This window comes from Grus americana, chromosome 4 (genome assembly GCF_028858705.1).
Source record: "Grus americana isolate bGruAme1 chromosome 4, bGruAme1.mat, whole genome shotgun sequence".
Taxonomy (NCBI): Eukaryota; Metazoa; Chordata; class Aves; order Gruiformes; family Gruidae; genus Grus; species Grus americana.
In genome coordinates this window covers 52,191,933-52,213,642 of record NC_072855.1, presented here as the reverse complement: position 1 = coordinate 52,213,642, position 21,710 = coordinate 52,191,933, and the positions used below count along the sequence as shown (strand labels likewise).

The following is a 21,710-nucleotide window of genomic DNA, read 5'->3' as shown; positions in this document are numbered from 1 at the left end:
CTAGGGCACGTGGGTCTGACAACAGCCTCCCTGGCCAGCTCCTCAGAAACACTAGCAATGCAGGGTAGCAAAGCAGGCTAAATTCAGTGTACATTAAGGACTGTTACCTAGAATGGCAAAGGAAGCAGACTAGCACCAAAAAGCTCCCCCAGGCTACAGATTCAATGGGATGGGAGTGAGTTTCACACTCTGCCTCTCTCACAGTTCTGTCAGGGATCTCAGTCCTCTTAAGGAATTATGGTCATACTTGTGGCCACTGATGCTATGATCACTGAAGAGTGCAAAACAAGGTGAGCAGAGCGTGAATATTAAAAAAAAACAAACAACAAAAAACCAAAAAACTGGCAGAAAGAAGAGAGTGTAATGAAAGAGAAATACATGGCCACTGAACTGGTGTATTCTAGCTTTAAAAGGAAAAGAAAGAGCATCCAAAGCCCTTTCCAGATTTGCCATTGGACCAAAAGAAAGGATGGGCTGTCAAAGATTGATGGATAATCTACAGTCACATGTTCATTTTGGGATGACACAAAGGCATGTTTGGAAATGTGTTTTGAGCTGTAGAATAAGAAAGAGTGAAATAAAAAATGGGAACAGAATCATATGCCAATGAGCAAAATGGATTAATTCAGCAATCCGTATCTTCCACTGGTTTAAAATAGCTACAAGGTTGATCTGGGAATTAATCTCGGGATTGTTATAAACTGCAGTGCAAATACTCAATGTCATCCTATTGAGCTTCTGAAAACTCTGAAAAGTTTCACATATTTCACATGCCACTGAAACATTTTAATTGCAAGGAAAAACAAAGAGTTAGCATGGGCCAGGCCAGCTTCTCTTGTGAATGAAAGAACTACAGAAACTTAGGGGCTTAGAAAAGCTCTCAAGAAATTGCCTAGTCAAGTGCTTCTCAGGTAGGGTTAGTCATCATGGAAAACCAACAATTTTTCAATAGCTGAACATCTAAAGTATAACCTAAGCTTTAGGATATGAATTAAGCCAGTTAACGTCGAGGTACAGGTTAGGCTCAATCACAGGACTGGAATGTGTGTGTCACTGTTACAGTTCGCTCAAGAGGGACAAAGATGATGACATGGCACTGCTTATCTAGGATACATCTTATGTACAGGTCATTTCACTAGCAAAAGTGTAAAGCTGTACAAGCTTGACTCTTTTCTTCTCCTCCCTAACTAACAGAGGGCACATGTTAATGCCAACGGTGGAATGTAATTATGCGTTTGTCTTTTCTTTCTTCTTTGCTTATGCCAAGCCTACAGAAACCCTTGCTTGCTGTCACTCTGAGAGGGAGAAGCTGGAGATACCTAAAGTGGTGGCCACTGCTGGAACAGGGGCTTTGGCATAATTGCTATCCCCTTCTCCCAGCCTCCTCCCCCTTACCCCATAGGGGCCGATATCCCTCCTATCCCCACATTCCACCAGCAGAAATGAGTTACCAGGACTCAGCCGTGACTTTTCATCCCAGCTTCATCCTTTCCTAGAGTCCTTTCTGTGGAAAGAACAACCCAGTCAAGATCCACTCCCAGTCTCATTCCTCAGGTGAGGACATTCATTTTCTCAAGTACGGTAGAGGATTTTTAGCCACGTCTTGCAGTCTTCACGGCCGTGGAGGGAGAGGGGCCTTGGCACCAAGCCACAGCCAAGGACCATCTCTGTTGGAGACAGACAACGGCAGAGGAAGTAATGCAGGTGTCAAAGGGCCAGAGGGTAAGGGAAGAGGAATTAAACTTCACAGTCCCCTGGGGAGACACTCACCTGGGGGACAGGAGTCCTGGCTCTTGCTTGCTGCTCCTAGCACTGTTAGGCACCCTCTAGAACGGCTGTTTGAACTGAATGGAAATGGACCTGTCCTGGCACAGGGTCCTCAAATCAACATCTTTGCTGTGCCACCAATCCTGTTAAACCAACGCCAAATTATGGGTGTTTGACAAACTTTCAGTAAACAAAATACAGTATTTTTACTTTTAACACACATTTTGTTTAAAAAACACATTTTGTGATACCACAATTTTCCAGAGGAAAGACATTCTGATTTTTTACTAACTCACAAGTTTTCCTCTGGCCCCATTCAATCACAATATTTTCTCCAATAACTTATGGAAAAACCCTAAAAGTCACAACTTTTGCTGTCAAAGTCATGGCAGCGACAGCCACACAGACATTTTTTTTGTTGTACTGTTATCTTCTAATATCGAAGTTTTCCATTTCTGGTCAAAGGTGACTTATTTCTATAAACAGAAACATTTTCACACTTTAAGTTCTTAAAACAAAATCCTTTTGTGCAAAAAGCCAACCTGGAGAATTTCATCCTGGAAGCTGAATGCATCGGAATCCTATCAACGCTTACAAGGGCTTTTGGTAATGAGGACAAAAAAAAAAACCAACCCCAAACTCTCAAACTTGGTATTGGTTCGCTAATTCAAACACCGTTTTGAAGAGACACACACGGAAACAAGGAAGCCTTCATAGGTCTTCAGTTTCTATATGCTAAAGGAGGGAAGAATATACGTGGATGCAAAGTAACTACGACCGGCACGTCCTTGAAGAGCCACAGGGACAGCTGTTAAAATCCAGAAGGAATACATGCTAGGCAGCAGCAGCCATGTTACTGCCCCGACCACTTAGCAGAAAGTGCTCTGCCCTGTTAAGTGTCGGCTCCAGGGGATCCACCACAGCACCTAACGCAGCTCCGACGGTCCCTGGTGATGCAGCGACATGGGCTCTGCGTGCGCCAGGCGGTGTGCTGGCAGGTAATGGTCTGACGTGTTCCAACTGTGGCACTTTGCAGAGCACGGCGATGGAAGCACGTGTGACGTGACCTTCTTGAGCTTTGCCCTGACTGACAGACAGACAGCACCTCGGTGATCAGACACCAGTTCCAGCTCTGCAGGTCCCTTCGTTGTGATCTGTTCCCCCCCCAGCCAACTCTCAAAAACAGGGGAACTAAAATCCAGTTCCCATTAAAATTAAGGGTATGAGATAGTAATGCATTTCAGAAGCTCTCAAGATGTACTGTGATGCAAAACCCAATAAATAACAATTCCTTCAGCCATTTTAGACCCAATAATCCTGTGTTTTGAATTGCTCTTCACATAAAATTGTCCTAAAATAAAGGCTGACCCAGAATGAAATGGAATTTAAACTACAAACTCCTTCAAAATGTTGTTTAGAGTCTTGTCTTAAAGATCTTCAAGACTCAGTGGCAAATACAAAAAACACTGTTGATTCTTACCTCAGAAAACAGAAGCAATAGTGTGCAGTAACTGAATTAGATGCGTAACAATACATTTATCCTGAAGTGAGAAGAAACTTGGATTTCATCTCTGATGTCAAAATAAGCCATCAGTAATACCTTCCGGATGACAATTTGACATGTGAATCTGAGACTGGTTTTCAAATGCAGGTGCTAAAATTAAAGAAAAACAAACTCAAATTATCTAATCTTTCTTTCAGGCAGGATCTTCTGTGATTTTTATCTTCACAAATTTCGATTCTGCTCCAGAAAAAAAAAGAAACACCTTAGAAGGAAATTTAAGACTTAAATTCACATTTTTTTTCCAGAAGAAACAACAAAAAAAGGCTACTCAAACCCCTGTTCTTCCCTTTGCCATACAATCTCTGGTCTATAATCTCTTCTCTGTTATGGACTGAGCCCATTTCTGGGCTTTTCTTGGTCTAACGCCACGTGAGTTTCTGTAATCCCTATCCCATCTGGTACAGAAGTCATCAGGGTGCACTTACCTTTTTCAGCAAAACAGATACTACTGAAAATCCGGCACTTCGCTAAAATCAAGCGGTTGAGATAAAACCCCTTTCCTAAGGGCAGGGCAGACATGCGAAGAGACTTGATGAATACCACGAAGGAGGTAGGTGTAGGGCTCAGGTGCCTGGGCTCCTGCGACCAGCTGGTGTCCTCCTTCCCTTTGCAACAGCCATCAGCCAGAACAGCTGCTTCCAGAGCTGCTTTCCCACATTTCTCACAGAAACCAAAACGCAAAGGTACATATTCCCCGAGAAAGAGACAGAGCTTTCTTTCCTCTAGAAATAATTCATGAAGAAAGCTTTGAAATTAAACTTTTTTTCACCCCAAACACACAGTGAATAAGGGCTATCCAGAATGTAAAAGCAGCTATCAGCTCTAGGTGGTTTCAGGGATAGATATTTCTTCCCCAAAGCTCAAAACTGCAGAGAGAGAAACAGATGGAATGAGATATTAAAACAACAGGCTAAAAGATTTTTGTCAGGAGATATGGTGAATAACGTAAGGCTACTTTGAGGACCATTTCAGGTATATCTGAAACAGGGTTCATATTTCTTTTAAGCATTTTAAATAGAGGGGGGGTTGTTTAAACCACAATTTCATGCATAAATGTTACAGAAAATTTTGGATTAGAGCTATAAGCAGGTCAGATTACACACGCTGAACTGCTGGGAGTGCCTGCAGGCGTGTGCATGCATATACACACACTTTGATAAAAATTCATTTCAATTAAAAAAACCATTTCCTAATATAATGAATAATTCTTATTGCTGAAGTTAAGTGTGCCTTTACTGATCATTTCTTCTGGCAACTGCAGTTCTGAACTCTCCATCTGACTGTTCAGCTCAGGAGAAGGCTGGCCTACAGAAGAAAACATTTTTTTGCTCTTTCAGAAACATAAGGGGATGTTAGACTGTAAAGTAAGATTTGCTACAGTTAAACTCCAGAAATATAACTGCGTAGGATAACAGGAAAACAGTATTAAATAAATTCTTCAGTTCTCTTATTCTTTTTAAGCTGTTGCCAATACTCCCAAGTATTTTCGCCCATCTTTTCCCCAAATGATACAAAGAAAAGAAACTAAATGCTTCTTTGTCAGATATACACTCTGGCAGCAAGGCACGTGTCTTTGAGGTTTAGCAACAGCTATAATTCTACCCAAACTCATTTCCAGATGAAAAGAAAGGAGTAGAACAGTGAGAAACCAAAAATTCAGAGATGGAAAAGATCCAGATAAATCATCCAATTCTCTCTTGCCCACTCCATCAGTTAAAACGGTGTATTGCCATCATTCAAGGAATGACTGGAACCATTCATTTTTATAACTGGAATACAAGAATAATTTACCAAATTTGCTTCAGAGGGACCAAAGCAGACAGTGCTTAATGCAGATTCTGTCGGGCAGACAACATAGCTTTGTGAGCTCTCGGGTATGTTTAATGTTGTAGTATTTGTCCAACTACACCGTTAAGTTCATATAAATTCAGTTTTGTTATTCCTCCTGTCAGTGTCTCTTTTAGCCATTGGGACCTGAGTAACAAATTACTTTCCTTAAGTCATGGAACTAAATTATACTGTTATATCACAAGCTGCATTTGGGTTTATATTTTTGTGTCAGGGTAGTGAAAACAGAAGTTGGTCTACAGCACTGATCTTCACGCATGCATTAAAAACACAGCCTCATCGTGTTTTCACGCTGCTGCTGAGAGCTATTTCTGGGAACGAATCACTGTTAGCCTTTTGTTGAGAGTATTGGCCCTTCTTTTTCTAACTTCTTCACTCCGCTCACTTTTTCCCCCACTTAATCCCCAAATTTAAGCCTGCCCAACCCAGATTTGTTCTCATTAAGCCCCTGCTGGGGCTTTTGGGTGTTGCAGTAGCTAACAGTCATGACAGAAAATGAGAATCTACCACCAATTTTGAAGGAAACACATTTTCCAGGAATCAACAGACCCTGAGCAGATATTGAGGTGCTTGCAAAAGTGGTGATTTAGGCTCGCACAATTAACTGCCAAAAGGAATTACAAGTTATTGCAGAGTAATGCGCTGTGCTAGGAACCAAATATTTGATTACTCGCTCAGGGCTTCTGAATTTCAACACGAAGGTTAGATAAACCCAAGTCAGCGCTGCCTGCCAACAGAGCCCGGGATCCCTCAGGATATCTAGTATGCTGCCCTAGATCTACATTCAGTGACTGGAAAACAGTACTTCGTTCCATCACCAGTGACATCTGCTCAGGTCAGGTTTCGTACGGAGAGCGCACAGTAACAACCAACGTCCTGAGAGAAGGGTTTTGGCAACTTGACAGTGCCGAAGTAATACATTAGGCCACAAGAAACTGGCTGTGGAACAACAACAACAAATCGCTACAGCTCATGTTTCATGGCACTGCTTTGCAGATTTTAGAAGCGAGACAAAACCCTGTATGTGTTGTGTAGCTCTCCCTCTCCGGACAACTTTTACCAAGAAGCTCAGTGAGCAGCCCTTACGCAACTTCAAAGTACAAAATGGTTACGTACTCGCTAATACATTCACTAGCTAGCTAGGATTGAAGAGCTACTAGGGTAAGGATTAATAGGCTTTCCCCTCTCGGTTAGATGTCTGCTGAGCCTTTGCCGCCGGATCTGCTGGGCGAGTGGGGAAGGGCCAGCCTCCGTCACGCCTTGGGCAGGCTGGTCCTTGATATTGCTGACCTGCCAACTTCCAGCTCCCCGTCTTCTCCTTTGATTTTATACCTCTTCATATCGCTGTGGGTTTTTTCCCTTGAACACCTGAGCTGCTAATCTTGCCTCTGCCTGCAGTTTTACCTTTCTTATCTCACGTGGCTCTCATCTCTGTACTTTCTCACAATCAAGCAATTTCCTCAGAAGTCTGAGCCAAGGTTTTAGAACTGTGCTGTATCACGGCAAGGTCTTGGACCACAGACAACTGAATCCTTCAGAAGAGGGTCATGGGTCTAGGATCAGAGCTACAAAAGGTAACCATAAGGAACTGAAGTACCAGATGAAATGGCCAGCAGATTAAGCCTTTGAAAAGCTAGCCAGAAAAAGGCCACCTGGTAGGTAAAGGGGAAGAAAGAAGTGAAAGTAAGAGATGAATTACCAGTTGGCTGGTCTGGTAAGCTGGAGACAGAAGTGAAAGTCATTACACAAAGGAATCATAAGGAAAAAAATGAGAGCACAAGGCAACCTCTGTCTGACTGTGACAAGCAGAAATGAGCAGCAGATTGGAGAAGGAACTAAGGGGTAGGAAAGAATATGGTCAAACATAGAAACAGGCAAAGACTATTCAAATACAGGATGTAACATCTTTGTATGTCTTTTATTGCTGCTCTTCAGAAAGCAGCCCTCTCAAGCATGAATCGGCCAAAAGGGTCGTATTTATACAGGGCTTATAACGGAATGACAGAAAACCCTCTGCTTTCTGTCTCCTTTGTAGCTGTGGATAACTACATAAAGATTTGAAATAATGATCACAGAGATGATAGCTGAGGATGTAGTTTGGTGCAACCAAACTGTTTGCATCCCAAATGATTTGCGAGTTTTAACAGCAACAAGAGTTGATAAATGGAGATTTGATCAGAATATTCCAGGCTCTCTAGATCCCAGCAACGCTGGATGGTGAAGAAACATGGTTTTGTGCAGGCAGCTGGACGTCTATGACCTACTGATCCTGAAGGACCATCTGGTGGTGGGAATGCCTCTCAGGAAACAGGGAAGCACTAGCGCCTGACAGTGTTACCAGAGCCTCGTGAGTTCCTGACTCAGCTGAGCGACACAAGCTGCTCATGTCTTTGCTCCTGATCCATTGCGTATCCAGATCTCCTTTTCAATGTATTTTCACACATGATAATTTGCAGCTGAAATAGGCTAGCAGCATAGCTGCGGCTGCTCAGTTAATTAGAACACAGTAGATTGCAATAACCGGGTCAGCTGCAGTTGTCCCTTTTTGGGCAGGGATGTGACACAGGCCCTTGAGAGGCTGTCTCCACTGTCTGCTGCTGGGTGCCGCTTGCGGTTCTTCCCCTCTGCTAGGGAGGCTCCTCGCACTGGCTAAGCATGACCAGAGAGGGTCAAGCAGCTGACGTAGGAGCTCCCATCGGTCCTTGCCCAGGCGTGCTTCAGCCTCCCAACAACTGGAAAACTTCTTCCAGCATCTGACTGCCTGGTATCCTCCTGGGAGTTGTTTCACATTGTGTGTCGATAATACTGCTGAGTCCCAAAGCAGCTTTCCTACCCATAAGTGGTATGGGAAACACATGCCCTGGAGCTCGGGAAAGCCTAACCCATGAGTCACCTGACTTGACTTTAAATGCTGGAGAGAAAAAAAAAAAAAAATAAAAGAAAAAGCCCCAAGTTTATTCAATAGGGTCAATGTTTAAATTTTGGATTTCGAGCATGAAAAAGCTAGAAAAGAAAAACACACACATTACAACACTTAGAACAAACCTAACCTCAGTCTGTCCTTCTAGCTTGATAAAGAATTTCCCTGTGGCACATCTTGGTCCAGGAAACCGGGCTGGTGACTCAAGTATGCCATCTCCACCGTCCCGTCTTGCCTACCAAAGCTGACCCGTGACCTTGTTCACCCACAGAGCCAAGACAGCCGCCCCCAGACCCATTTCCCTCCCAGGCACTGTCTTTCAGAGCCGACTTTTCAGTGTAACAGCCACCTCCACCCTGGCTGCCTCTGAGCAGCATTGCCTGAGATGCAGCTGAGGCTGGGTCTTCTCCCTGCTTCTTGTCTCCTTCAGCACCTCTCATTTCAGACCTCCCTGATCCTGTTTTGGTCTAACAGGGACAAAGCACGGTGCGTAGCGAGGTACCGTGCAAAATTGTACAACCTCAATTTTACCCGTGCACCGACTTGTTTTTATTTCATTTAAGTGGCCTCATTGAAGGCATGACATTTTCATTACCGTTGTAGTGCTTTGTAAACCATACATCAACCAAAGGATTAACTACATAAACATCTCGTTAAACTTGCTGTCACTATTTCACTGTGATCTGATGATAACCGCCTAACATTGCTAATACTAATTGTTAGTCTTGACAGATTTGGCATGTATAATGATTTCTACAGTCTCTTCCCGGCATAAGCATTTCCCCGCCCCCTGATCACCATTACCTTTGGGTCACCTGGAGAACCTCCTGCTTTCTCCACAGGATTTCTTAACTCTTTCATCCAATCCCACAGCTGCTCTACATCCACCTAAATGAAGCGGTCACATCTGGAAAGGAATTGTAAGCATGAGCTGATACCGTATGATTGCTTCTGGATGTGGTATTTCCTAATGATGTCATGCATCATATGAAAAGACTGTGGGCAAAATGCATCTCCAGCAGAACTGAAAAGAAGAATGAGTCAAAGAGGAGAAGTTGATAAAGGCATCTTTTTTTCCTTTGCGGCAGAAAAATTACAGCCACTGATTTGGTTTAAGGAATTGACTCATTAAAAGATCTACTACAGTCAAAACGTAGAACATTTTCTGGTTTATAAAATTTACTTTCATTATTATAAAGTATTTTTGTTTGAAAGTGGTGACTCAGCACACTTAACCAGGTGCCAAACTGATAATTTTAGCTTTACAAATACTGTTACAAAAATGTATTTCAAAAACGTTTTGGCTTCAAAGTATGAGAAGTGAGTACCTAGCAAACTTAGCCTGGGTTTTAGATTTACTTTCCAAAACTAAACTATGTTTTTTCCGGGTGCTTATACTGACAAATAAATTTCACGGTTAACAGAAGTTTAAAAATGCACTGCTAAACCTTTGCTGGTTTGGAGAAAAGAACATTTGGTAGATTTTGGAGGGAAGTATAAAAGCAGAATTTCTGAATGTGAGCATGCTAGCTAGTGCACATCTTTCATATTTTATAGGATGCAAAGGATTCCCAAAAAAGGACCAATAGTTTCCAACTATGAGTTTGGATAGATAGCATAGATTTATCTTGTACCTTTTTAAGAATGAAGTTAATTTTGCTTCAGAGCAAAAAAATATCCATATATATATATATGCTTTTAATGTTAACTATAAAAAAATTAGGTGAGACCATTAGAGTATTACTACTGTAGTAAAAGCCACATTTCTTAAAACATGTTGGCATATATTAGCTAACAGATTTGCACGACGCTTTAAACCCTCAGGATTCTTGCTTATTATAAAGAACAAGGAAAGTCTGTTAACAAAGCTTGCGCTGTTCTGTTTGTAAGGTCTAGCATAAAATCGTACTACATTTGTAAAATGGTATTACACTCACCTACTGTTTTGCACTCACCATAGCTCAAAATGTGAATACAGAGGAGTATGACTTAGCTAAATAGAATGGATCTGTGATGATTTCACCCGGCTATAAAGAACTGTTGAAATTTGATTAACCTGCGAAAAGCGAAGAGACAATGAATTATGGAGACAGCACTTGCTTCTCCCATAGTAAAGCGTCTACCGCATTATGCTGTTAAAATAGTGCTACTGTCTGGGAGGGACTTTTCACAAAAGAATTGACACCTTACACACCATATGGTCTGCCCTTCAAAAACCACAGCTAGATGCCAGGTATCGTACCTTAGCAAATGGTCTGCTGCAACAGTTCACATCCCAGCCTTAACACCACGTTCTTGTCTGTCAAGGGCAAATTCCCATCCAGTCTAGATTTAAAAGCCTGTGGGTAAATGAAGGATAGAATCACTACAAATTTATCACCATCTAAAAATGTATTAACATGCTTGAAATTATTTAAATGGAGTAATTTTTGCAGCCATATTTGATTGTCTAAATACCTTTTCCCTTTGACATGACTGCTTAAGAACTCTCTTCAGCTGTCTTCCAAAATGTATTCACAGACATTTTCTATGCTTAATATGTTGCTGGTTTTTCTGTTTCCTACACCGGCTAAAAATTTAAAACATTTAATACTGCTTCTTAGTTATAACTTCTAAAGTCAGTATTGCAATGGAAAAAAATCAGTGGAATATTACAGAGATGTATTAATATTATTCAACATTCAAAGTTTTGCTAAAAACCAAGAACTTAGCAAAGGACTAAATACTTCTACGATGTACCACATAGAACAAACCAAGAGCTTTTTATTGCGGTTATTTCAAACAGAAATGCATTTTCAGTTAACAGGGAAACACAGATTTTACAAGAAATTTCATTTCAGGTTGGCTCATACAGCAATTAGCGTATTTAATTTTGCTGAGCTGACTGACATGATTTACTGTCTGGCAGTTAACACAACTGGAAACTCCCTCTCCCTTTGCCTCAGAGGAAATACAGTGACTCCCATTTTTATTCAGGGATGACACTACAGGTTTCTCTCTGGCTGAACTGCTTGATGTGTGGGAGTCACTCAAAAGTAGATGATTCACAGGAAAATTTTGGTAAGGGAAACATATCTAGAAAAGATTTTTTTTTTAAAAAGGACACTTTTCCCCTTGCCCACCCCCGGAAGGCACTAAAAATGGGAAAATCTGGATAATTACTGAAGTTACAAAGTGCCTTGGGAGATTTCAGTAATTCGAGTCATGTGCAATTTATGAACCTTGAAGTATTAAAATATCTTGTTGAGATTGAAAATATTTCTATGTTTGTAAATTCTTGATTTTTAAGGACTTTGATTCCCAGGAAGAAAAACCCTTGAAACACGAGCATTACATATCAGCAAAGCTCTGCATGCAAATACCAGACTTTCTTGTGCAGGGCAATTCCAAATCCTCCTTAGCTCTCTCTCATAATAGTCCCCTTCAGTCTGAGAGATTTCTGTAGCATACATCAGGTGAGTGTAATTATTACTCTCCTAGAAATTCTTCTATTAACACTTTCTCCTTATACTGCAAGGTAAAGAACATCTCCTCACCCAGGCTACTACTCAATGATACGAATGCAACTTCCTGGAGCTGAGATTTCTGTGTGTCGCTCTATAAATCCAAGAATTTTTTGAAAGACATTTCTCAACTACATCCTGATTGTGCAAGCACAAGTCCATGGGGCACCACGTGGATGCAAAACATCTCCCAGGCAGAGAAGCCTTGCCCTCTCAAACTCTTCTTTGCCAGGTCACTGTTTGCGTAGAAAGCACCATGGAGAAAACATAAACCAAAACCAAACCACAGTCCAGAGCAAAAGTAGTTGGGCATCTGAAATTTCTTTGGGTTTGCTGGGCATCGAAATGATTTAAAATCAAAGAAATTCAGGAGTGTAGTGATGTCTAACATTTCTACAAAGTACTCTCACGTGTTTACCCATAAGGACACAATTGATTCCCCATTCCAGCTCAGCAAAAAACTTATTCTGTGATCAAAACGTAAAGCATCCCATGAAGTTTTTTGCAGTCCCATTTTTCTCCCCTTTATATGAATCTGGCCATATCAAAACAAACATGCCACTACTGCACTGACCACCCCTAAGACTGAGCTGTCGCTTGCATATCACTAAGTGAAACCTGCCAAACTGTTCTATGACCGCTAAACTAAGACTAATGACTTCTTCACCAGCAGCCTCTGGGCTCTAACAAGCAGAAAATGACACTGATCTTAATCAGATCAGACACCAGCTTCTCTCAACTCTAGCTCAAAGTCTATTTGATTTCATGCTTCATTATAAAATCAATTAATTGCTTCATTGCCTAGTCATTATACATGTTTTTTATAAAACATATTGTGTTGGTATTCAGAAGATAGCAGGCAGCCAGGATATTTTGTACTAGCCCCCAACGGTATGCGTGGAAAACAGCATTATTTTTAAAAGATGCAGCACGTAAAAAACAACGCAATGAACGAGTTCACCTGATCATCCAAAGTGGCGTGATCAATTGTACCAGCCAGGGGGCATTTCCTGCACGCCTAAAAGCCCCGCTTTCACAGGGGCTTCGCAGCCTTTGACAAGGAGAGAAGCGCTGTTCTCAAATCCATCCTCAGCAGCACCTTTTGCCAGTGCACTCGCACTTCCCCACAGAAGAGCTCAACCTCCTTGGAACTAAGAGCCGAAACACCTTCGGCGCAGTCAGGTATCTCAGAAGCTGAAACTAAGCATGGAAGACCAAGTTAATCGGTACAGACATTACAACGTAGTGGACATGTGGAATAGTTAAGTTCTTTTGTTGCTTTGCAATAATAATTTCAGTTTCCAAGCAACTTGGAAATTTCAGTGGATGTTTATGGGAAATGGGATCATTCACTCAAGCATGAGTTTCCTAATGAAGTTTATTTTTAAAGAACTTATAGTTTACTCTGTCAAGATTTTCATTTACATCTAGATTCAGTAAAGCACTCAGCTATGACGCATTTGAGTTCAGAATGCACTTCCATGGATATGTAACTAGAAATATTCATTTCAAACAAACATAATTCTAACATTAGCAATAAGAGAAAGATTTCGCTAAGCTTCAACCCTGCAAAAAGTATGCATATATCTTTTCTACTCCAGATAGCCATTGCAATGGGTGTGGGCTGGAAAAGTGTATTTCTGGTTTCATCTTAACTTTTGTCCCAGTTGTCATACACACACTCCAAAGAGCACTTTGCTTTAGCTTTCCTGAATAAGTGCTTCTATAACAAATATTTGATTTTTCACCTTGGATTTAAGTTATACAGTGTAGGTTTATCCACTACTCCTTAAGCTTATTTGTTGATAATCTGTTATGTTTTCTTCTGTGATTTACAAATATTCTTTGGAAGTGGCACAATGACACTACTTTAACTCTGCCCGACTTTTGAGGTATCAATAATTTATATGACCATGTCTTGCAGCTCTTCTGAAACCATTCCTTATTCATATTGAAGCCGTACAAGTCACAGTCAGAGCTGAATCTCACCCAGCACAGTATCCCGCTTTTGACACTGGCCAACACTAATTCTTTCAAAGGACGTGCACCAGGACTTACAAAAGGCAGATACGGAATAACTTGCTGCCTGCAGAACAATTTTTTCCCCTATTTATTAGAAGATGATTTAGATCTCCTCCCACATTTTTATTTCATTTAATCGATATCATGGCAGCTTTTGATGGTTGAATTATCTGTAAAAGCATATACCCTTTTTCGGAGTCCTAAAGCACTGGCTGCGTAGCAGGGCACGTCTGACCACCCTGTGACACCCGCAAAGGCAGCCCACTGCCTCTCTCAGGCAGGACATCTCCTGCCCGTCAATGTGATCAACCCCACAGACCTGACTTCAGTTTGGCGAGTACCCTACTGGCAATGTGGAGGAACGACTGGAATTACAAACGACTGGATAGCTTTCAATAAGCTAAGTAATATTCACCCAGGATACAAGTATTCAAGAGGAAAATATTAATCTCAAACCAGCTTAAAGTATCTTACATTTTCTGTGTTCCTCTGTCTTTTACACAGCTGAGGTCAGCAGTGTTTCACATGCTCCCTGCTAGGTCTGTGTCAGCTGGTCAGGGTCTCATTTCTGTCCATTCCTGGAAAGTGACCCTGACACAAATGTTGTATTTTTTGAAGCTTCTTCACTACTACTCTGTCCTTCTTTCCCAGTACAAAGCCCTAACAGCTGCATTTACCTGCATTTCTTAACTGCTGAGAAATTGCCCTAATCAAATTTGTCCAACTAATGAAAACCTCAAGTACATAAGTTGAGGTCACATGAGGAGGTCCATGTCTTGTGGCAGATATGCCTCTGTGCATGGGAAGCACACTGCAATGCTTGATTGCTGCTAGGGAGCCTGCCTTCGAAGGACACGTTCCGACAGCTCACATACAGCCTCTGCTCTGACTCTCCAAAGGGCCTGACATATTTGGCATGTTGAGTAGAGCCCTACCTCCCCCATGGGCTCCCAGAGTGGGAGGACAGCAAAACTTCCATGCTACAAGTGTAGTAAACGCCAGCTGGAAAGCATTGGGAAATAAGGTCTGAAGGAACAAGTCTCACTCTGAACACCCAAGACTAGATAACCAATTTGACAAGTCCTTATCTTCTGGAAGATGAAAACTATTCCCCTTCTGGAATGAGGATGTGCCTATTACAAGTAAACACTTGGCCTCACCAAATTACTGATAGTTTCCATTGACTTGGTGAGGGATTTAATATTTTTTTTTAATTTAAAATATGTGCTACTAGGAGACATTTCTATTTAAATATCAATATTTCCAATATTTCTCTGAGGCACAGAGGTCTAATACAGCTGGATTACTTAATCCTTGTTCTCTTCGCTTGAAAGGTACCTATCTCTAAGAATTAGGTAAAATATTTCTTCTGGCAAAAATACTTAAAACAGCACTTTAATAAACTTCCATAAGTTAGGTTGATTGTATACAGTACTCATAAGCTGAGAATTACAATTCCTCATGTATGTTATCCATAAGAACACAAAACTTTGTTTCCGGGGTTCTGCCTTCACTATTTCAGAATCCAAGAGTGATTCAGGACTTGCTAAATAACCTTCTCATCCTGTGACTAGGAAGACAGTCACTGATTTCAAATTCTGAGAAGAGACCACTTTCAGGACTGTGCCCCAATAGGGAAAAAGAGCAAAACAGCTACAGATCATTACATCAGTGGTTTTGACATCCATGATCTGTCTTCGCTACTCAGTTTATGAAAAATGAACATCACCATTTGACCATTGCAGGGATGCACACTGAAGAATAAGTGGGTTTAAGTCTAACTTAATCATGAACAGGCCAGGTTGTGTTCACATTTCTGTTGTGTAGGATTCAAAAGTCTTTTGCTTAGTGCTAAGAGCTCAAATCAAGTGCTACAGATATTGAGATTGTGCAACACTTTCCTGGAATAAGTCTGAAATTTGCATAATTTAGTTAGGTAACAAAACTTTTCTCAAAGGGTAGAACAAGTCCACAAACACGTTTAGGTTCTCACTTCTGGTGAGTATACCTTCAACAGCTCCAGTCACAGTTCTGGGCACCCCAGTAGAAGAAAGATATGGACTTACTGGAGTGGCGCCAGCCTTGGGCCACACAAAGACGGCTCAGGGACTGGAGCATCTTTCATACATGGGGAGACTGAGAGCTGGGATTGTTCAACCAGGAGAAGAGAAGGCTCAAGGGATCTCATCAATATATACAAATACCCGAGGGGACGGAGGTGAAGATAAGGGAGCCAGAGTCTGCTCAGTAGTGCCCACAGACAGGACAAGAGGCATGTATTAAAGAGATATATAGTAAAGCACATGAAATTCCATCTGAACACAAGAATACACTTTTTTACTGTGAAGGTAGTCAAACACAGGAACAGGCTGCGCAGAGAAGTCATGGAGATATTAAAAAAACAACCGGACATAGTCCTGAGCAACCGGCTCTAGCTGACTCTGCTTGAGCACGGGGGCTGGACTAGAAGATCTCAAGACATCCCTTCCAACCTAAATGACTCCGACATTAACAACATAATCTGCAGCAGCAACACTAAAAAAATTATTGTACTACTGCTATGTACTTGCACATATAACATCAATTTTTTCATAATCTGTAGTTCGCATTGGGCTACAAGTAACTGCAAATAGTTCCTATTGATTAACCTCTAGTTGGTGGATAATGTGAGGAAATGAGGTCAAAGATAGCTTCAGCAATGGAACAAACATGTCATCTGCACCATTAGTGGTTGGCTAAAGCGGTTGCAACCAAAGTCATACAAAGGACAAAACCTCTTTCCAGCCAGTCATTGTGCTAAGAGATAATCCCTGCATTGCCAGTGATTGCTTTTGGTTCAGTTCTCTGCTTTGGAGTAAAGGGCCTTGTGAAAATAAGCCTTGTGAGAAAGTGTAAAATATGCTAAACTTAGACGACGCGTGCCAACATTTTTTTACCTTTTTTTTCCTCCCCCTGAAGAATTCAAATACATTCCTGATCCAGTGAGTAACTAAACACATGTACTTCTGCAGGTGACCAAACTCTCCCTTGCTTTCAAACACGAATGTGCACATATAGCTACTCCCAGACAAACTCTTACTGTACTTTCATTCCAGAGCACTGCACTGTGTCTCAGGCAAGTGTCCTCAAAACCCTTATTCCTTCTGATTTCTGTCAGAAGGCAACTGATCCATGTTGGGTTGGAAAGAGACATGTCACTCTTCAGTTTCCACTGGGGATAGAAATCTCCACAGACAACTCAGAAAAGAGGGATCCTTACCTCTCTAGCTGGATTTTACCATCTGCAGACTATTCTCATGGCAATTCTGGGCAGAACTATCCTCGCTGATGGTAAGAGATCAGCAGTGCAAGGTGTAGGCAGATAACACTGTTCCTCTTTTCTTTATATCGACTTCCTTAAATGACTGCACAAGTTTAACTTCAGTTTCATTAATTCGGCAGCTTTCAAAAGTTTGCAAAATGTTATATTAACTGTCAAGAACACAAAGCTACTTTCATTTCTTTCAATACTGTGGTAAAGAAGTCAGAAGAACTCTCCAGTGATTTTGCTGTTTCTTTACAGGAAAACCAGAAATGTGTTACTGAAAGCCTGTTTAATAGCAGAGTTTGGCTAAAAGAAAAATTAAAAGGAACTTACCAAGTTTACTGACATCTTAACAAAAGTGGAAATTTCAAAGCAGAGAGTACTCAGCAGGGAGCACCTTAGTGTGGAAGAAGAGCCATACACAGCATGGTAAACATATTCTGCAATGTTTTTCTATTGCCTGAAGACAAGAAATCCATCTATCAGGATTATGGTGTTATGCAGCAAGAAGCAGATAGTATTCACCACTTAAGGAGACTATGTTTTTCACAGCCAGCGCAAAAGGAAGTGATACAGTATCATCTCGTGTCCGGGACCGCGACGTAGGCAAAAGAGAATAAGGGGGAAATTGCATCTGAAAAGAGGCAGCAGTGTCCAAGCAAGCGCTCTCTGTCTCTCTCTCAGGCATACATCAAGCCTGCTTGCACGCGGGCGAGGATGCGTGCAGGACACGGCACTCGGCCTGCGAGCTCTCAAATGTCTCAGCCCTCGCTCGGCCGTGCGTGGAGGCTGCGTCTCTCCAGCTCCGACTGCCGCCCTTCGAGGAGGGATCCCGTGCTCTGAGCTACTGGCACCTGCTGCGCGATGGGGACGAGGCAGCTCTTGCTATACGTAGAGACTGGGAGACTGAGACGGAAACGAGATGAGGATGGCTTGGGTGACTCCTAGCAAACCCAGGAGACTACTTGGAGAAGCAAAAAAACTCCCCTAATCACTGAGACGAGCCAGGAGATCGGTGAAGAGGTGAGAAATCTGCCTGCAGGCAAGCTGCCAGACGGACAGCAAAACATTTAAGGTTGGACAAAAACCTTTGCTTTATCTGTAGGCATGCAACCCGCCCGGTGCAACCCTACATCTGATAGTCAGCCCCACCCTAACAACAGAGTCAGCTCCTCCAAGCCCCATGTTGCAACCTGATTTCCTCTCCTCCTGCCGCTGTCTGAATCAGTGGAAACAAAAGGGTGCATTGTCTGAACGGGTGAGTGGTTTCATCACAACTTCCAGAAAAGCTAAGCACCAAAAAAGAAAACAGATAGACATGTTGTCTTGTCTCAGTTTCAGTCCCCTGCAGAAGCGCAGTGATTATTTAACTTACGGAGGGTTGGGGGGGGGGGGCCCTATCGCTTCTGAGCTACTGTATATTCACAATTTTGATGCTTAGTATAAAATAGCATTGTATGTCAAACTATGTGCCATGGAGTAAGACATTGCTAAATAGGTCAGAAGTCCACCAGAAATTGCAGGTAAGAAATTATCTTAGTTACCACAACAGTAAAAAAGAAAAAAAAAAAAGCCCACACCATGGAGACAAGGACAACTCATACAGGTACTTAACGCTCTTGGAAAAAATCTATTTTCACTAAGAAAAACACACTTACAGATTACGATGTTGCAAAAGCCTTAAGATTACAGCAAATATGTTGGATAAGACATCAAAATAGTTGTAGTTCAAGCAATTTATGATTTCCTACGATTTTATGAGGGTAGATGGAATGGTCCAAAATATGTACGAGTAAATCAAATGCTTTACATCAACATCCATGTATTTTTCCTTCCCACAGTAGACAGTGATAAAAATATCAGTGTCTACCACAGTGCAGAACTCTGTCTTTTCACATGGTGCACTTTTAACGTTTTGTTGTTGTTCCTTCCTGTTAACAAAGGACTCAAACCCAGAAACATTTCTGGTGAAGTGCCAGTTGTACTTGTCTAACCCTCTACGTAGTGCAATAGCAACACTCCCAGTACACGCAGCAAACACGGAGAGAGCCCTGCTCTGCAAATACCGCTGCAGTTCGCCACTAAGACTTTCTGTATTTCTAAATCAACAACAACAACAACAAAGTGCTATAAATTTAACAGCAAAATATATGTCGTCTCTTTACAGTCCTCACAGTCAGTATTTGCTGGATGAAGTCAGTTATAGGGTAGCATCTGCCGAAAGCAGGAGGCTCTTTTCTGATTTTCACTCCTTAAAAGTCTGCAGTTTATGGGAAAAAAAGGAGATGAACAAATAACTGAAGGAAGGTGGCCATTTGAAAGTCTTAATATTTTTCAGAGACTGTTGTGCTATCTGCATCTCCTGAAAAGAAAATTGGGAGGAGGGAGGGCAGATATAAACATTTTCATGATATCGTGATTGATGGAGGACCAAGCATTCAAACCCAGAAACCTCTTAGGAACAACTTGCCAAACAGGAATCTTGATCATTTCAGGCTTCTGCAAGGGAAGTGACAGTAAGGTGGAACGTATTCTGACGCTGGCAAGGCAATAATAGTGCTGATACTGACCTTGAAAGGCTCGTCTCTGGAAAGCTGGAGGCATTTCACATTATTTTCTGTTATGCTGAGGAGAAAATACGACAAATCCAGGAATCCTAGCAGGGTGCGCTCTGGTCTTCACATGAATTAAAGCTCAAATCACTGAAGTTGATGAATAATTTTGCACTGACAGAAAACAGTAATTGAGTTGGTTTTATATAAGATCATTTTACCCAAAAGTGACTTCCTCCAGCTATGTCGCTTTGCTCAGTGCTCTCTGCCACTTTGGAACCTGTACAGTTATGAGAAAATATCTCTGGCTGCTTGCTGATGATGGACACATCTCGTCTGCCCAAATGTATCTGAGACACTTAATAACACCGCCAAATATCTCCCCAGAGCTAAAAAGACCATGCTACTGGAAAAAAAAAAAAAGCATTTCTTCCACGTTGCCTCTACAGAAGCGGTATAAAGACAGAGCGTTTCCCATTTTGCCCTGCACTTTCACAATTACCACTATGTTCAGTTAACAGAGCGGGAACATAGAGCACAACTGCTGTTGTGAACCACATTTTGACCCAGATCATCTTTCCGTGCACTAGGCTGGCAGGGCTATTCTATGCTCTCTGGCATCTGAGGAAAAGAAAAAGGGCAGACATCCCTGTGCTCCCCAGAGCTGCGAGAGGAGAGTCTGAAGCCAAAGGCAACCCGTGTTGCTCTCCCTGCAGAGCTCTTCCCAACTCAATCTCATTCTAGTCATGCCTAGTATTTGTTAGTTTTTGACTAGTTTTGCAGTTTACACCTGTCTAACGTAAAACAAATACTAGCTCCCCTCCCCTTCTGCTGCACTGCAAGCCACTGAAGAAAAGCCACTACCTTAATCTATTTAACCTCTCGGCCTCAACAACTGCAGACAAGCACACGACAGAGATAAAGCAGTAAAATATTTATGGCTAGATTTAGAAACGGCCTCCAGGTCTCTGCACCTAGCTTTGTGCTTCTTTGCTTTCTATGGGCAAATGAGGAATGCAGCTGCCTACCTGTGGTTTTGCACCCAGAGCTTCAAGCAACTGGAAGCAAGTACCCTTAAAGACATGCCCGCAGGTCTGAACACAGCATCAACCCAAAAGAGGACGCGAACGAAAAGCCGGGAGGCCAAGCGATTGCGCCATGAGGCAGAGCAGCTGAAGTTCCCGTGAGCCTCAGCCAGCCAGGAGCATCACCACGTGCTGCGCGTAGCTCGTGCGCAGCACATCCAGCTCGCCCGGGAGCACAGACGCCGCGTGATCAAGCTGCGCTCGGGCAAGAGCTGTCTGTCTGCAGCTTCAGAAACCATCAGACAAATGAATGGGGCAACGAATAGAGGAGGCTAAACCCCTTTTACCTACCTATTTTGCTTTTTCCATACCCAGTATAAATTCAGACAAAGAATACCTGAGTAACTTCTGTTTAAGCACTTGGGACTATTGCTTAATTCAGGGAGGAAGGAGAACAGCTAGTAATCCAAATATGAGATAATTTTTATTTTGCCATGGTCTTTGAGAAGCAGAACACACAGAGTCTCTTTCTTCTTGAGCACAAAAGAATAAATGGATGATTTCCTTGCTTATAAATCCAAGACAATTTTCTATTCAACTCTGTTAATTTTCTGTTGATTTCCACACTCAAAGCTTCCCTGGTTTTTGAGTTCAAATTTGTTTCTGGTGCGCAGAGGCAGACATTCGCCATTTCTTACTCCTGTCTCTGCAATCGGTTCCAAGAACTGCCTCAGTCCCTTGGTGTTAATTCTTCCTCAAGATTAACCATTAATCAAAGACATCCAGTGTTCCAGCTCAACAAGTTCAATCCTCACCTAGCATTTTCAATAGGGTTTTGTTATATATATATCATATGTATACTTCCTCTAACCTCTTCCAGCGTAGGTTAGCTACAGAACTGGGTAAGTTCTGTCATCTGGAAACAAATACAAGTTGGACTTACCAGTATTGGTTTATACTGTGATTAGAGCAGTTGCTGCAGGAAAGTCATTGCTGGAGCCACGGGGGACACCTCACTCCTTTAAAAGTAGAATTCAAGTTTTTGGGCAGGATGAAGTATTTCGCTTAAGCACTTCACAAGGTACCCTCAGCTCTATAGCGTGGTAGCAAAACTAAGGCTTAGACATTGATCCCTTCATCTCGCTCACTTTGCTAGATCGCCCCCACATACTTCCAGGAACAGAAAGCTTCTCCTCAGCAATAAT

General features: G+C 42.0%; 1 long non-coding RNA gene across 1 annotated transcript; it reads right to left on the bottom strand.

Annotated features, from left to right (window-relative positions):
• Positions 1-875: 875 nt before the first annotated feature.
• Positions 876-12,784, bottom strand: LOC129205956 (uncharacterized). Its single transcript, XR_008576933.1, has 7 exons — positions 12,564-12,784; positions 10,342-10,438; positions 10,055-10,155; positions 8,904-9,006; positions 3,248-3,421; positions 1,771-1,910; positions 876-1,667 (listed from the first exon to the last, which is right to left on the bottom strand). It is a non-coding gene; the product is annotated as an uncharacterized LOC129205956 (long non-coding RNA).
• Positions 12,785-21,710: the final 8,926 nt, after the last annotated feature.